General features: G+C 46.6%; 1 non-coding gene across 1 annotated transcript; it reads right to left on the bottom strand.

The window, feature by feature from the left end:
* Nucleotides 1-10,133: 10,133 nt before the first annotated feature.
* TRNAE-UUC lies at nt 10,134-10,205 on the bottom strand. Its single transcript has one exon. It is a non-coding gene; the product is annotated as a tRNA-Glu (tRNA).
* Between the last annotated feature and the right edge of the window lie 8,265 nt (nt 10,206-18,470).

Raw genomic sequence — 18,470 nt, 5'->3', positions numbered from 1 at the left:
CCATCCACCCATCCACCCACCTATTCATCCATCCACCCACCCATCCATTCATCCATCATCCATCTACCTATCCATCCATCATCCATCCATCCATTCATCCAATCATCCATTCATCCACCCATCCACTTATCCATCTCAGTCATCCATCCACCCATCCACCCACCTATTCATCCATCATCCATCCATCCACACATGCATTATCCATCCATCCATTCATCCACCATTCACCCACCCATATATCACTGATCCATCCATCCACCCACCTAACCATCTATCCACCCATCCACCCACTGGCATACATTCAACAAATACGTTTTATTGCCTTTTCTGAAACTTTATTTTTTAATTTAATTTTATTTACTTTTATTATAACTCTGTAATACACCATCTGGATATCATATTGTGTGTTCACCACCCCAAGTCAAGTCTCCTTCCACCACCAATTAGCCCCCCTTTACCCTCTGCCACCTCCCCCACCCCCTTTCCCTCTGGTCATCACCATGCTGTTGTCTGTGTCTATGCTTTTACTTTTTCGCTTAATCCCTTCCCCTTTTTCTCCCAGCTGCCCAGTCCCCCTCCATTCTGACAGCTGTCAGTCTGTTCTCCGTATCTACCAGTCTGTTTCAAGTTTGTTAGTTCAGATTGTTCATTAGATTCTACATAGAAGTGAGATCATATGGTGTTTGCCTCTCTCTGACTCACTGACTTTACTCAGCACGATGCTCTGCAGGTCCATGCGCGCCGTCCCAAAGGGTGAGTGTTTTGAGATGCTCACCGTACCCCTGGGCTGTGGTGGACAAGCCACTGACTCAGCTGAGGGATACTTCTTTTGTACTTTCTGTTTCCGGGGGTGGTTGTAGCGAAGTGGGGATTTTTGTGGACGATTCCAAAGAGGAAGAAGCAGGCAAGGCAGCTCACGACCAGCTCTCACTCCTCCTGCCTCTCGATGGCTCTCTCCAAACCCAAACTGCAGTTCCGTTGTGTCCTCATGGCCTGTGGCTGGTGTGGCGTTTGCTGCCCACAGTTTCCACCTGTGGGAGCTGAGAGGTCAGAGAGCTTCCCAAGGTCACATCTCTCGATTCTGTCTTCCAACTGAAAGCCTGCTCTGTTCAGCTGCTCCTTCCAACCGCTGTGTAGAATCCTAGGGGAGGCAAGGTTGGCCCTGAGCATTCGCAAAGGGTGGGCAGAGGCAGGCAGGCCACCTTCTCAAACACGCAGTGTAGGTGGTTCTGGTTTGGCACATACACACCCACCGTCAGAAACGTGCCAGATCAGCCACGACACGAATGCAGTTGGGCAGATCCTTCTAGGATCTTCACTGTCGCCCAGTCACAGGAGGCATTTATCTGCCCTAATTTGTCCATCGAGAAAGCAAGTGATTTGAACAGAATAATCAGGAGGCAAAATGTGACTGGAAACCATTAGGCAAGAATTCACAGGACACGGAAGATGAGCTGTCCCCTAATCTTATGCTGTCTGTGAGTGTTCTCTGGAAATGGCCTGGAGGCCCATGAAAAGTCAAGTGGAAATGCAAAGTCCATCAGCAGAACAGAACAGCGTCTTGCACAAGCCTAACTGGGAAAAACAAAGGTCTTCCTTCCATCTGAAGGGAAGAGAGGAGAGATGCCTGGGGGTCAGGTTGTGCTGCGCTAAATCCAGACTCCAGGAGGGGAAAGAACATTGTGGCTGCCAAGCGAACAGCAGACATATTTCACCTGGAAATTAAGGCAGAGTACAGATCAAGTCAATTCTGAAACGATTCCTTCTTTTTGCCTTCTGCTTAACACATTTTACAGTTAAAGGTAATCAACCCTGGCGACATCTACCATGTGTTTTAATAGAGGCTGGTAACATGTACCTCTGTGTCTCTCCCTCTTTGTCTCTCTGTTTCTCCTTCCAGCCATTTCTTTGTATGACTCTCTCTTCCACCATGTATCCATCCAACCATCCACCCATCCATCCATCCACCCATCCAACCATCCACCCATCCACCCAACCAACCATCCACCCATCTACCCATCCAACCATCCACCCATCCATCCATCCACCCATCCACCCATCCATCCATCCATCCATCCATCAGTCTAACCATCCATCCATCCATCCACCCATCCGTCCATCCGTCCATCTGTCCATCCACCCATCCATCCATCCATCAATCTAACCATCCATCCATCCACCTACCCCCTAGCATATATGCAACATACATTTTTTATTGCCTACAATGTTCCTGAGATTAGGAATGGGGAACATAGCAGTTTGTAAGAGCACTGTGCTCCTGTTCCTCTTAGAGTTTAGTCTCATGTGAGTTCAGACACGTGACTGAACACTTAACATTATTTCTGACAAGAGCAGGATATACCTCCTTCTCAGAGAGATTTGCCTGTAATTGTCGAGTCCTGGCTACGCTGCTCTTGTTGTTGCTGAGGCGTGTGCTTGCATCATGCCCCTGGGTGCCTCCCAGTTCTTAGAACTCCATGTGTAGTGACTTACTTCTTCCCACAATAACCACGGCAGGGGCCAGCAAGAGAAGTGCGGATTTATGGGGGAGATTGGCTCGAAGCACTGAGTTTGAATGGCCTACAAGATACCATGATGAGGTGCTAGGGAGGTGGGGGAATGTGTCAGCTTGGCCTCCGCACGTCCTTAAAAGAAATTTGGAACTTAGAGAATGGCTGAAACTTGGACATGATTTTGAGATGAGAAGAAAGTTGGGTTTACAAACTTTTCTTTACATCTAGCAAAAAAAAAACCCCAAACCCCCCCAAAACAACAAACCCAAACAAACAGACGGGGCTTGGATATTAGTTTGTTTCTTCTGTTTGGGACACTAATGAATAAATGAGTCCCATGAAGAAATATTAAGCTTATTAAGAATTTATGAGATAAACAATCAGTACCAAAAAAACCCAAACAAACCAGTGGTAAATTAAATAATAGAAGGTTATAGAAAGATTAAAATTCCACTGCTCCAGCGTCCCTGGAAACAAGCTTTGGAGCCTAGATTTCGGTGCGAGAAACATTATCCCTTATCCATTATTGAAGGAGAGAGGAGACAGATTTATTAGAAGTACCAGGAAGAGATTATGGACAGGGAGAAACTGTTATTTATAATGTAGTGATTATATATCCAGCCACTATCGTTACCATGAATTTCATTATCTTTTTAATTGTTATAATTTACCTTCCCAAGAGCTCTATGAACTTTCTCATTTGTTAAAAAAAGTCATTAAGTTAATGGCTCTACCTTATACATCATTTTAAAAATAAGAGCCAAAGTAAAGTGAAATGGGAAAAAAGAAACACATTTCTTTTTAAAAAATATTTCATTTTTAACTATTATTTTTTTTAAGATTTTACTTATTTATGTTTAGACAGAGGGGAAGGGAGAGAGAAAGGGGGGAAGAAACATCAATGTGTGGTTGGCTCTCACATACCCTACTGGGGACCTGGCCCACAACCCAGCCATGTGCCCTGACTGGGAATCGAACTAGTGACTTTTTGGTTTGGAGGCCAGTGCTCAATCCACTGAGCCACATCAGCCATCACACCTTCATCAGGCATGTACCTACTACTCTTGTGGCTGAGTAAGTCCAAGTATATCAGAAACAAAGTAATTTGGGGAAAGTTCACATATTTCTAGAGCCCTTTTCTTCATAGATCCTAAATTGTGGTGTATATAAAAGAATTAAAACAAATTCCCTTTGTAAATATCATCTAGGGAACAGATACCTTCAATTTACCAATATACAGGAAATACTGATGGGCCTGGGAGAAGAGAGTAGTCTAACCACGAATCCAAACTTCTTGTTTTCCAAATGAGGCCCAGGTTCCTCTTCAAACATGGTTTTTATTTACATCTCCACCTCCCCACGCTGCCTTTTTAATTTTTATTGAGGAGGAGGGAGGGGGGCAGAGAGAGAGAAACATCGATTTGCTGTTCCATATATTGATGCATTCATTTGATTCCTGTTATGTGCTCTGATCAGGGATCGAACCCATGACCTTGGGGTATCAGGATGATGCTCTGACCAACTGAGCTATCTGGCCAGGGTTCCCTGCCGGCTCTTTATTTTATACCAATATTCATTGTGTTGTCCAGTAGAGCCCCTGACGTGGCACTCCCCTGGACCTCTGTCCTTGCCGTCTCCTGCCTCATCTTTAAAGAGGCATTTCTGGCACTATTTTCTCCAGGAAATGCCCGATAGTCTTAAGTATAGTTTGATCTTATGCCTGAGCTGTGAAATCTCTTTTGGACTGAATCGTCCTGAAATCATCTGCTTCTGTATGGGGTTTCCCCCAACGAGACTGCAAGTTATTAAGTCTGACACCTTCATTTGCTCATCTTTTTCTCCTCCTCCGTGCTTCCTCAAAGCCTTGGCACACCGCCATGCCCAAGAAGTATGTGTTGATCTGAACGGAAGGACCATCCATACACCTGACTGCTGAGAGCATGAAGGCCCCCAGAGTTAACAAGAAGTGAGGGTTTTCGGGGAGCGGGATGGTAGGAGTCAGCCCAGAACCGGGGCTCGGACTGCTTCAGGCAAGTAGGATTTGGATGGGACAAAGGAGCAAAGGCTAGATCAGGTCAGGGGCTTACTATTGGAAGATGACACAAAATGAGAAGATATTGGAATATCTTGGAAAAAATGAGACTGGATGGATGAGGAGGCGAAGGGTTTGGGGAGAACCGAGAGCTGCCTGTGGGTGTTCGGTGGCTTCTGCAGTGCGTGCAGACACCGCCCGTGCCTGTGATATTCCCTCCCCAGTCTCTTCCAATTTGATAGAGAGTTTGGAATCTTCTAGAATACCACCATCGCCCTGCAGAAAGCTGCTCCCCTGCTGTTGTTTGGCCTAGGCAGGCTCTGTTCCCGCTGCACAGGGAAGTGGGGGGAAGCACTGAGAACCCCGCAAAGGACCTGGGCTGGGCCACTGAGCCGCAGGACCCCTGGGGGGTGGGGCAGCTTAAAGCAGAGCATTGCTTCTTAGGCACACCTGAGTTTCCCTTGAAGCCACCCACCCTTTTGTCTGCTTTTTTCTGGAACACTAATTACATCCTAGGGCTACCGACTTCTACTGAGCCACTGCCTGGGAGATTACACTGGTCCTCCCCTCTTCTCAGAGATGTTAGTTTTTTTTAAACAAGCCTTCGTGTATACAGACGTGAGCTAATAATTCTTCATTTCACGTGCAATATTCCTTGGTGGATCAATCATGCCTCCTTATTTTACCACATCACGAGCTTTGTTCAAAGAAGAAAAGCAGCTTTGTCTTCCTGGTGGTAAAGAAATAAAATAAAATAAAATAAAATAAAGCAACCGAATGGAAGTGATGCTATATATAAAAGCTGCCATGGGTTGCCATGGTAACCGAAGTTCTCAAAAGGACAGAAAGAAAAGAACATCGGGGTGTTGTGACAAATGACACTTGAAGTGACAGGTTTCCAGGGATGCTTGCTTTTAATCAATGCACAGCTCTGAGGAGTGTTATTACTGAATAATAGATTAACGTGGAAATCAGGAACCTGGCTGGAACATTTGTTTTTCTAGTGCCAGGGTGGCCCCCAAGCGGATGCAGAGCACTGGAGAATGAGACTTCTCTGCGAGACAAGGTGCCTGATGGCGTGTCTCCACAGCCACGTGACAAACCAGTGTCCCCTTCACTCTCTCTCAGGCGTGTGGTAACAGCTGTCTATGGCTGATGGGCGTGAACCTAAAAATAGCCCAGTCACCACAAAGAAGAGCAATTATGTAACATCCAAAGTCACTACCTGAAAACTGTTTTTTTTTTTTTTAATTCTCACGCAAGGATATGTTTACTGAGTTTTAGAGGAAGAGGGAGAGAGAGAGAGAGAGACAGACGGACAGACATCAAAGGAAGAGAGAAACATTGGTGTCGCACGTGACTGGGAATGAAACCCACTACCTGGGTCTGTACCCTGACCCGGGAATCAAACCCTGTAAACTTCTCAGTGCATGGGCCCATGGATGCTCCAACCTACTGCGCCCTTCCTGGACCCTGAGCCAAGTCATACAATTGCCTCTAAGCAAGTCCATTTGAAGGGAGGGGGTGCATCTTGAGCTCTAAACCCAAGACATGCAATTTCACAGAAGACCAGCCAATAAACAAGCTGGTAAAACTAAGGATGATGGATGTTGGGCTTGCTTCCCCTGCTCTGGGTTGCAGGGCCGAGTAGCCTTGCAAACATTCCTAGTTCACCTGGCCAGGGGGTCACCGAATAAGCTCTGTCAGTTGGAAACGCTGACAGCAGGGAGGAAGGTACGAGGGAGGGGCGATTTCTTCTTGTCTTTTCGAGAACAGTGGCTGGCGCCTGGCTCTAGTCTCTTTGGTATTTCCAGCGGAGTTGACAGCAGGTGGTCCTGTCCCAGCCACTGGGGCAGTGTGCGTACATGGCTGGCATGCTTCAGTGGGGACCCCCACAAGGGGCTGGGTGACAGCAATTAGCGGACTGGGCAGTTCCAGCTGCGTGGTCTGCAGCAAGATGCTCCAACACTAGGCTAATGCCACCTTGTCCCTCGTTGTTCTTCTGTCCCTTCAGCTCATAGAAATGTCTGCAGCGTTTTCTGACGGTCTAGCTAGACATCCATTCACACAGGTTTTGTGGCCCATGGTGCCCCCAGGAAACGGACTCCAAGATAAAGATTTGAGATGAATGGCCTTTCCTGGGGCATAAACACTGGAGTGACCTTATTATCAGTGAACATGAGATACTGGTAGTTCACCTATGTAGTGGCAAGATATTTATTTAGATGATAAGCGGGCATTACCTGAAGTGAAAGTTCTGTTGAAGGTGAGATATTGAATGGACAAGAGACTGATACAATCAGCCAGTGGTGGACTGGCTCCATCTGACTGTTACACAGAGAAAATGGATTACTCAAGGCTTCAGACTCTCCACTCAGGATATGCTCAGAGGACTAGCAGTCTTCTGCGATGGCCCTCAGGCATCCATTTTCCCTTATAGATAAGAATTAGAGCCCTGGCTGGTGTAGCTCAGTGGATTGAGCACAGGCTGAGAACCAAAGGGTCGCTGGTTCTATTCCCAGTCAGGGCACATGCCTGGGTTGCGGGCCAGGTCCCCAGTAGGGGGCGCACAAGAGGCAACTGATTGATGTTTCTCTCCCTCTCTTTCTCTCTCCCTTCTCCTCCTCTCTGAAAATAAATAAATAAAATCTTAAAAAAGAATTAGAAATATGACTTAGGCTGGACCGGGGACAGAACCTGCAACCTAGGCATGTTCCCTGTCTGGGAATCGAACCCATAATCTTTTGGTGCAGGAGACAACCATCCAACTAACTGAGCCACACCGATCACTGTCTATCATGTATCTTATTATTAACTCATCTACTTGACCTGAGCAAAGGGCAGACAGATCTTGAGAATAACTGGACTCGTGCACACTTGCACGTGCCCTCACCTTGTGAACCCAGCTTCCAGATCTCAGCTGGAATATTAATTCCCCAGGAACTTTCCCTGACACATGGAATGAGTTACGAACTCAACCTCCCCCAAAAGTAGGGGAGGCTAACAGGATCGCAGTAGACAGCAATACAGGACCAACGGTTGTACCCATTTAGTCTGCAGTCTGGCAAACAAATATTTCCAACAGGAAATTTAATAGGGGAAGATGGTTATGGGCTTTTTGGAATTGATGGAGGAGCGTGAGGGGATAAATGTGAGATTATTCAGATATTAGTGACTGTGGATGCCTGTACTCGTGTAGGGCTGAAAGACTAAAGAGGAAGAAGTAGAGATGTGGCTGGGTAGCTCAGTTGGTTACAGAGTCCCAATATGCCAAAGTTGTGGGTTCGATTCCCAGTCAGGGCACAAACAAGAACCAACCAACGAATGCATCAATAAGTGGAATAATAAATGGATACTTTTCTCTCTCTCTAAATAAATATAAAGGAAGAGGTGGTAAAGCCTTCAGGAGCTCACTCTGCATGTCACTGCTGGGCACTGACATTGCCACGGGACCCACACCATGCCTTTCAAAACCCACTTGTTGCTCTGTGGAAACTTCCAGGGCTAGTAGAGCCCACAGCTGCCCAGCACTCCCACTGCTGGTGGCTCAGAGCTGACAGCAGCCCCTGTCAAAAGCCCCCGTGCCACTGGAATCTGTGTTGGCAGCCAATCGGGGGAGACCCATTGCTACCAAACACATTAAAAAAAATTGCTCTGTTTTCTCGACATATTCCAGTCTCCTTTGGGCAGCAGCTACCCAGAAATCTGCTGGTGAGGGAGTCCAGGAAAGGATGTTTGCAGAGATCCAGCCCTCTCAGAAGGGACAGGAACATGGAAGCATGTGACAGAAGGCAAGAGCGAACAAGACACTGACCACAGGAGACCACGCTCTAGGCTCTCTGGCATCCTTTCTGAGCCTCCCGCCTGCATTTCATTTCTGCTCAAGGACATAATGCTCAGGGTAGCATGGTGGCAGCATCTTAAACAAGTGAAACACTCTCACCACTTTCTCACAAGGTGAGATGTGGGGTCCCATGTATATGGACCCCTGAAGCCAGCCCTGGGTGAGGCTGTTCAGAAAATCCTGGCCAAAGTCAGTGGTGGGGTGGTGGGGGGAGGGGTAGAGATTCACCGTGGGAGGGAACAGTGAGGGAGAGCCATCCGTCTGAGAGGTATTGACAGGGGACACTTTTCGGAACTAGAATTTATCATGCGTCACCTACTGAACAATGTCTGAAGCGACCATTTTAAAAACACCCCAGTGATCTTTGTGGTCCAATCTGATGTTGTCTTCAAGACAAACTGAGAACACAGAATTAAAATTCACCCAAGGGATGGAGCCACTGCCTCTGCATGAATAGAAAAATTTCTCCCTGAAGAAAATCTTCTCTCCAACAGCAATTGTTGTTGTCAGTTTATACATGGCTGGGCGACCCAGGATGCTTTGCTGCTTCGGTTCTATTGTCCAAAGCAAGCCAAAGGCATCAGCAGCTGGTGTACCACACACCAAGACACATAACTCCATCAGTCCCCATGAGTGGCTGGAGGGTTGGTTCAACAATACTTGCAAAGGAAATGACACTGCCCGCATGGACCACTACTCATTAAGACCTGTAATACAGTTACAGACTTCGGCCCCGTTGGTTGGATCCTCATTTCATAGATGCAAAAGTGGCAGGTTCGATTCCTGGTGAGGGCAACTACCTGGGTTGTTGCTGGGGTCACTGGGCACGGAGCTGTAGGACAGGCAGCTGATGAATGTTTCTCTCCCTCCCTTCTGCGCCCTCAGCATGTCCTCGCATGAAGATAAAAACAAAGCAAAACTTTATTCCCATCTTGAAAATGGCTTAGAAGCTTTCAAAGCCCATCCAGCCTCTGAAAGAAGGGTGCTGACCTCAACCTAACCTCCAGAAGCTGATTCCATGCCTCAGTTTCCCCATGTCATGGACTGTGCTAGTTGGTGAACGGATCTGATTTCTTCCCTCCTGTGCAAACCTCTGTAGCGACCGTGTGCCAGCCCGGGTGGGTCCTGCTTCAGGGAGTTCCCGCCCACCCCCGTCCCCTCCCCCACCCCCACGCACACAGCTAGGGGCAAACACCAGCTGGTCCAGGTGCGACTCTTCCAGGCCCCGCCATCTCTTCCTCGTGTTCACCATCTCTCTGACCTCGGATTAGAAACACTTACTGGGGCAAAGAGAGCCGTGGTCAGATATAAACACTCTTTATCTAAGAGAAATGGTACTTGTGGGCGGTAGTGGAGCTGTTCACTAGCCCACTGTGGTGACCATTTCACAGTATGCACGTGCACCAGGCCATCACTTGCACACCTCAAACTTTCACAGGGTTCTGTGTCAGGTTACAGTTCAATAAAGCTGGAGAGAGTACTCCTCCAATAGGGTTTCACCATGAAATAGTAATCATAATCACTTATTGTGGCATTTTAAATATGTACATAAATGATAGGATTAGCTGAAATGCCAAAACTGATTATGCAAGCACTGGAAAAAGCTTCCCCATTCTGAGGAAGTAACTAAGACCTTTCATTATTTATATTTATCGTTCTTATAAGGCTATACATTGACTTGGTGAATTTCTTATCTTAGCGGATTGTATTTTTAAAAGAATAAAATAGAGTAAAAAATTGAGCCTTCCCACACCGGGAGTCGAACCCGGGCCGCCTGGGTGAAAACCAGGAATCCTAACCGCTAGACCATGTGGGAGACGGTGACTACAAGTTAAAGTGCAAACATATTGAAGCATTCTCTGCTTCCGCCTTCTGGCCGCCCCGCCTTCATGCTGAGTCTGCCTTCTGCGCTTGCGCAGGTTTCTCCAGGCTTTCGCTTCAGGTTCTGCGCCCACCGAGGGTTCGGAGCCAGGACCCGTTGGGGTCTGTGGGCACTGACCTGTCACCCCAAGTCCGTTGCTGAAGTCCGAGCTCCACAATCGTCAGTCCAAAGGCCCGCGAGCAGGTCTCAGGACACAAAGCTCTGGAGGGCTCCGAGCCAGTCGTGAGCCCGGGGCCCCATCCCCCTACCCTGGTGTGTTGCCGGGTGACCTTTTTTTTTTTTTTTTTTTTTAAGATCAGACTTTCCATCGCGAAGTTTCAGGTCAGGGGACATCGCAGCGGGAATTTTGCACTTACACGGCTGAATGGCGGAAAGAATGCCCGTGGGGACATTCGGGGACAAAACTGAAACCAAAACAGAACACCCCAAACCGTAAAGGAGAAACCCGCATACTGCGCTACGTTAACAAGCACATTGGGAAAAAACAAAAACACATCCCGGGGTTTAGGTCTGTACAAGCCCTGCAAGAGATCGGTGTCCCCCGTGTAAAGGTGAAAAGCACTCGGGGCTTTTGCAACGAGGTTGCCCGCGAGGTCCACGTGAACGCTCGGGCGCAGGCTGGAGGGGGACCAGGGCGCATTTCACAAAGGAACCCCGGTCTCGCTGGCTCCCCGCGCCCCGTGGCCCGAAAGGGCCAGGGCGACAATGACTGGAGCCGTGGAGTGCGTGGGAGCTTGACCTGGGAGGCGCGCAGCGGTCGGGATTCCCTACCTACTAGCCGTGGCCTAGCAGTTCGGTGTCTTAGCTCTCAATCAAAGCACATTCATTTTCTCAAAGCACTACAAAAAAAAATCTTTAGACTCGGGTATTTACATAGATTTAAATTTAAAAAATCAAATGAAAGTAGAAGCGTGGCAATTGCCTTTGTAATTCGGAATATGGTTAAATTTATTTGGAAAATTATCTACGTGTTTGAGAAGCGTATTCTTTCACGAATGAATGTCAACTTGGTCATTGTGAATTCAGAGCCTGTCTCTCCTTAATTATGCCACAGATTGGATCTGTCCCTTTCTGAAAGAGGTGTGATGAAGTTTGCCATTATGTAGAAGTTGGAGCTATATATATTGAAGTTATAGTGCTTTTCTTTAAAATTTTAACACGCGTATCCCTAAACACATGGTTAAATTTGTTGTGTCTTTGGATATCATTCAAATGGAAGCACATAGTAATTCTTTTTTTCTTTCAGTTTGATTGACACACAGTTGATGTACAGCGTTGTATTAGTTTAAGGTGTACAGCACAAGAACTTGACTTATGTATATTGAGAAATGACCGCCAAAATACGTTTAGCTGACATTTCATCACCTCATATACATACATGAAAAAATGTTTTTTCCTTGTGATGAAAAATGTTAGGATTCATTCTCTTAGCAACTTCACAGAGCAGGGTTAACCATAGTCATGTTGTAAATTACATCCCTAGTACTTTATTTGTCTTAGAACTGACTGATGATTTATACCCTTTGATCACCATTGTCCAATACTTATTCCTCTGTGACTTGCTTATGTTACTCATCATTCTATTCTGGAGGCTGAGTCATGTCCACCAGTCTGGGACATCTCCAGGGTAAATTCTCAAAGGCAGATTTTGGAGGCACCCTGGGAAGTTGAAACCAGAACCGGCTTGCCAGTCTCATGGGTGGGGGGCTGGGGTGCGATTGGCTTGCCTAACGAAGTTGGAGGCAATCCATTTCCTCTCTGTCCCCCTCCTGCAGCCTCCATGGTTCCAGTGTCCCTGGGGCTGTGTCCCTGGAGTCCCTGCATCTACAGGCCTGAGCTCCTTCCCTTTCCTGCTCCCTGGAGGGGTGCAGTGGCTAGAAAGCCACTTGTCAATCTAGTCCCTGAGTTTACCAACTTCTGGCCCTTTGGGGCTTTTAATTACCGTGCTCACTGGCTTCAAAAATAGGTCAATGTTATTGTAATAACTTTGCAGGGTGACAAGTGGTTACCAGACTTATTGTGGCAATGACATTATAAGGTATATCAATGTCAAATCACTTACGGTGTACACCTGAAACTAATACACTAGTATATGTCAACTATACTAAAAATTGGAAAGAACCATACAAAAACCCCCACTTTTCTACTGTTCCTAATTGTTTTCCGAGGGAGGGACTTTCAGGGTCCTTGGTTTATCATACTGTCCTAATGTTACTGGAGCAAAGTCCGCTTCTAAAGGCCTAAACTCAAAATGTCCGAGTCCGGAGTAAGGAAAGGCCTACTGATGGAGAAGGTGCCCACCAAGAAGATGGGAGCCCTAGTGGTACCTCACACCCATCTTGCTGGCTGGACCAGGCCGAGGGTCTTTAAGGGGCTGGGGAACTGGTATGTAGGAGGGCGGGGGGGCAAGTTTCAACTGGAGGACCTGGGAGCTTGGCCATTTGTGGGAAAGCGGGTCAACACTGGATCTTCCTGGACAAAGGGCCCTCTGCTTCTAAAATGTTCTGGTGCTCAAGTTCCGGTTCTGTCCCAGTCTTTTGGTTCCGTGTGAGTGTGTGTATGGGGGGGGGGGGTTGGTGAGACTTTGGTTCCAGGGGCAGCTGGAGGTCAGCGTTCTCTCCTCTGCACACACTTCCGCTGCATGACTTGTAAGGTTTGGGTCTGCCGTCTCTTAAAAGGAACTCAGCATCTCATTAAACCAGACAGGATCATTTTGAGCTGGTTCTGTGGTTACCAAAAAAGGAAGTCAATTAATTCTTGACTTTGGCTTAATTTAGAAAAGTTAACTAAATGCATCCAAGAAATTTTAAGAGACAGATAAATAGGAAGGAGAAATGAAAATCACAAATAACCCAGGAGACTCACTTGGGGAAATGAACACACAAAACAATATACAGATGATATACGATAGAACCGTACACCTGAAACTTATGTAATTTTAGTAACCAATGGCACTCCAATAAATTCAACAAAAATAAAAAAATAGAAAATAAAATAACCCAGGACCAATAAAAAATCTACACTGTCATATTACTATGTTCTATGCCTTCCCCTCACCCACATATACAAAATTTTAAACAAAATTTAGAACTAGAATCTCTGTATACTTCTGCCCTTATTTTCATGCTGTATGATACTTTATGACTGTCTCTTTAATTATTTATGTCATCCTGTATGTGACCTTCTGTGTGCCCCATCGCTCGGCATCCAGCCTTCGGGGTCCCTGCGGACCTCCTGTCTTCACCTGCGAGTTCATTTGTTTCCACCAGAGGGAGGACAGCGACTGGGCCCGTCTTGTCTTGTCTGCCACTGGGTCTTCAGGCCAAGCACAGGCCCTCGCGGTTGGTAGACTGATCCTCGACATCGGCGCTGGTTGTGATTCATGCTCTTCACCTGCATGGAAGGGGGCATCGCCGGAAAATGGATTGTTTCCTGTTTCTTAAAATGAAGGAGAGGAATGTCCAACTGCTGGCAAATAACACAAAAGGGCGCATCATCTGGGCATCCCTCAAAGTGCTTCCTCTCCCACCTCCCCGCCTCTCCTTTGCCAAGAAATCGATCGCTCCAATCCCACATTTAAGTGAGACTAAAGCCTACAAGAACACAGACTGTTTCTATACGGACAGCTAACCCCTCCAAGTCTGTGCTTTACCCATAGTCCTTTGGGGTGCTTTCCTTTGGAAATATGTCTGTTTAGGCTGCTTTTGCTTTGCCAAAAGCATATCCCTTGCCTAAGATGACAGTGTCTAAAATTTTGTATCTTCTGTATTTATTTGCTCTTTGCTATTACCTTTGCCATTTTTCTAAAATGGCATTTATTCCTTTTATTTTATTTTTCAGCCTTATTATAAATGTGTAAAAAATAGAAAATTTTTTTTTACCAGCTTTAACATTATATTTTAATTTGATGGTGTTTTCTGGGGTATTCTAAATTATTAGTATTTTTTATACAGTTTGCTGTAGGAGGGTTTTTCTCATCTGAGAATACTTAAACTTTTTTTAAAGGTTTTAATTTTTTTTTTAGAGAGGGGAAGGGGGAGAGAAAGAGAGGAAGAGAAACATCAATGTGTGGTTGTCTCTCACATGGCTTCTACTGGGGCCTGGCCTGCAACCCAGGCATGTGTCCTGACTGGGAATCAAACCAGTGACCCTTTGGTTCGCAGCCTGTGCTCAATCCGCTGAGCCACACCATCCAGGGTGGAGAGTACTTAAACTTTAATCTATATTTTCTTCTCTTTAATCATTTTTAAATTGTTAGTTATAAGAGAGTTCAGGAAAATTAAGAAAAAAATGTACCAAACGTTCACGTACACACTAATTCCAATTAACAGACATTTGGCTTACAGCATTTGCTTTAGATCATTTTTTGTAAAAAACAAAACCAAACCAAAATAAAAACACTTTAAAAATAAAGTTAAAACCACATGCCTCCTTCAACTTGGTGAGTCTTCTTTAGTAGAAATTTTCCTACTTTTATTCATATATATTTGTTCGTACAATACATATGATATCTACTTGTACACAAGAATGATGAGTCTCTACCTAACCCCAATGCCATAGACTAAAATACACCGAAAAGACAGTGCATTAGAAGCCCCTATTGCTGCTGAAACAAATGATCATAAATTGATTGACTAAAATATCACAGATTTATTCTCTCATGGTTTTGGAGATCAGAAGTCTTTTTTTTAAAGATTTATTTATTTATTTATTTTTAGAGAGGGAAAGGAGGGAGACAGAGAGAGACATCAATGTGCAGTTGCTGGGGGTCATGGCCTGCAACTCAGGCATGTGCCCTGACTGGGAATAGAACCTGCGATGCTTTGGTTCACAGCCCGCACTTAATCCACTGAGCTACGCCAGCCAGGGCTTGAGATCAGAAGTCTTATAGGAGCCAGCTGGCTCTTTCTGGGGGCTCTCGGGGACCATCTGGGGGTCCTTGCCTGTCCAGCTCCTGGAAGCCACCCCCATTTCTTGTCTCTTGGCCCCATGTACTCCTGTGTCTGCTCCCATTCTGTGGCTCCTCCTTCCCTCTTGTAGGATCCTTGTTGACTTTGGCCCACCTGGATAACCCAGGCGAATGTCCTCTGTCCCAACAGCCTTAACATATTTGTACCCGCCGAGTCCCGTTTATTATGTAACTCGACGTTCCTCGGTGCCAGGGATTAGGGTGCGGACAACCTGGCCAGCTACTGTGTAGCCTGCCTCCAGCATGATAATCCAATACTGGAGTCTGATTCACACAAACCAGCTAAAGGGGGGCAGACTAGGAGGCACCTGGGAAATTTGGACACAGGCTCGAAATTTGATGGTATTGTCAGTCTTTAGGTGTGACCAGGTTATATGTTCATAAATCCTCATTTTTTAAAAAGATATATATACCAAAGTATTATGGATGCAGGGATCTAATGTTTGGTTTCTATTTCCTGGGCCGAGTGCTGGGTGTGGTAGCAGCCAGGGGAAGTTGGGGCAGATGATGGTCTGAGGAGAAGCAGATCTGAAAAAACTGTTGCTGTAAACAGAAAACAAGCAGAGTCCACAGGCCGCGCGGTGGGGGGCCCGTTCGCCACTGTGGATTCATAGTGAAAGCTCCTGGCCCTGTGATGTGGCTTTCTCCGGAACCGCCTTCTCACGCAAGTTCTGAGAAAGGAGATACGTGGTTTGCTCGAGGTGGCTGTTACCAAGTTCAAGGTCTCCTGGAGGTCAGATCCAACGCCATCTCGGCTCAGGCCCGCTCTGGCCAGATTTTATTATTCTAGCTCTCCTTTGTATTTTTCCTGTGACTGCAAGAAAATGGAAAGGTAAGTATACAAGGTTTCCACAGCCAGAGGCCCATAGCTATGGCGGCATAGGGTCTGTCCTCTGCTGAGATGGGAAGACCAAAAGCAAGCGGCACTAGGGTTGTCAAAACGGTAGCCGGTGAACTTGAAGGTCTGCGAGCAGGAAGGTGAAGGAAGCAGGATTTAGAAAGCAGAGTCCTGGCTGGGGTTATAGGGAACCGAGGGGCCTAGAAGCTGGGAGCAGAGGGGCTGGCGGCCTACAGGAGGCTGACGGTGCTAGAGGTGGGACAGGCTGGGTCACAGCCATGTTCAGGGTGACGGGGAAGGGGAGGGCTTTCTAGATGTGATGGGTATATGGGACATGCTGTTTGCCAGGGTGCCTTCCCGCCACGTCAGTTAAGTAGTTGCCATCTCAGCCACGATGACGTGTGACGTCCCTCTGTGTAGAAGTGTCTTCATCTGCAGGGCCACACTGCATCTAACGGAAGGAGACAGGGCCCAGTGAAATAAGAGAAGGTGCGCTCTTTGAAGGTGGCAGCCCAGAATTGTTTTTCTATTTTTGAATCTCAGTGTTTGACATAATGGTAGACACTGATAGGTGCTCAATAACTATTATTAATTTGAAATTCTAAGTCAAATAAAGGATACATTTTAAAAATAATCACTTGAGGATATATTTATTGACTTGAGAGAGAGAGAGAGAGAGACATCGATTGGTTGCCTCTGGTACATGCTCCAACTGGGCATCAAACCCACAACCTAGGCTTATGCCCTGACCAGGAATTGAACCCACAACCTAGGCTTGTGCCCTGACTGGGAATTGAACCCACAACCTTTTGTGTACTGGGAGGATGCTCCAACCACCTGAGCCACCACCTGGCCAGGGACACTATAGAAGTATCAATAACAAGGTTTCCATGTAGCTAAACTAAGGTGAGTGTCTAATAACTCTGTGAGGGAGAAATATGTCTACATCAGACTTTCCCCATCCGCAGGGCTGTGCAGCGAAGCGCCTGGCAGACCATGGGCTCCTCCCTGAAGGAGAAACCATGGTGCCTGCCACCGCCTGGGGTCCTTCCCAAGCGTGGCCATCACACGTGTGAAAGACGTGCTAGCTGTTTTCTCCAAAACTCATCCCAGAAAATCCTAAGGGGACACAGAAGATGACTTCCTCCCACTGACATGGCTGCAGCAAAGGTGGTAAAAATAAACTCCCGGTTAAAAATACCCCAGCAATGGCAGGGCGGCAGGCTGTCATTACTCAGAAGCTGGCCTGCAATTAAAGACTTCCAAAAGGCTGCACCTTGCCCACTCCTTCTCCAGTTCCACGGTGTACCTCCACTAACTCGGCCCACAGAAGGCAAGCAAGGCTTTCCACAGACACTTCCTCCTCACCCACGAGGTTCCCACATCACACGCGGGACACTTGCCCCAATACTTTTGACAATCTGAGGTCTTCCAGCATCTAAGTTTGTGAGCTTTGACAGAACCCCTGAGGAAGTTGTTTTAATGTGTTGCCATTAATGACACCTCCACATTGGGAATAGTCAGGGGTGTCATCGACTTCAAAGGGGAAACTCTTTTCTTTCTTTTCTATTTTGTTTTTTAATTTGTTGACTTGAGAGAGATAGGAAGGGGAGAGGAGATAGAGATAGAGAGATCTGTTGTTCCACTTATTCATATATTCCTTGGTTGATTCTTATGTGTCCTGACCAGGGATTGAACCTACAACCTTGGCGAATTGGGCAGTGTTCTAACCAATTGTGTTACTCAACCAGGTTAATCTCATTGCAGTTTCTTTTAAAAAGACTTGTTTATTTATTTAGAGAGAGGGGAAGGGAGGGAGAAAGAGAGGGAGAGAAACATGATGTGAGAGAAACACCTATTGGTTGCCTCTTACAACCTGGGACTGGTCTGCAAGCTAGGCACATACCCTGACTGGGAATCGAACCTACGACTTTTCGCTTTACCGGTCGATATTCAACCAACTGAGCCACGCCTGTCAGGGCTCATTGTGGTTTTGATTTACATTTACCTAATGATTCGTGATGGTCAGCATTTTTCACGTGCTTTTTGGCTATCTGTATATTTCTCGCATCTTCTTTGACCATGAGTCTATTCAAGTCAGCTTTTTTCATTGTTCAACAAAATATATTATTATCATTAGAACATTTCCTCTTTGAGGAAAATGTAAGGCATGCCTTTTTATAGTTCAGAGTTAAAATCACGCTCCGAGGGACACGTGTGCTGATGACGTCAGATGAGCATGGGGCAGCCCGGTCATGGAGGATTCTGACCCACGCGGCCCTTGACGAGCGAGCTCTACCCATGCACCAGCTGCGGCTGGAACTTCGGGCCACGGGCGCGGTCCGCAGCGCTAATGCGGAGTCAGTGGACACGCCACAAGGATGTACCTGCG

Source organism: Phyllostomus discolor, chromosome 12 (assembly GCF_004126475.2).
Source record: "Phyllostomus discolor isolate MPI-MPIP mPhyDis1 chromosome 12, mPhyDis1.pri.v3, whole genome shotgun sequence".
NCBI lineage: Eukaryota > Metazoa > Chordata > Mammalia > Chiroptera > Phyllostomidae > Phyllostomus > Phyllostomus discolor.
This window is presented reverse-complemented; position numbering and strand designations above follow the sequence as displayed.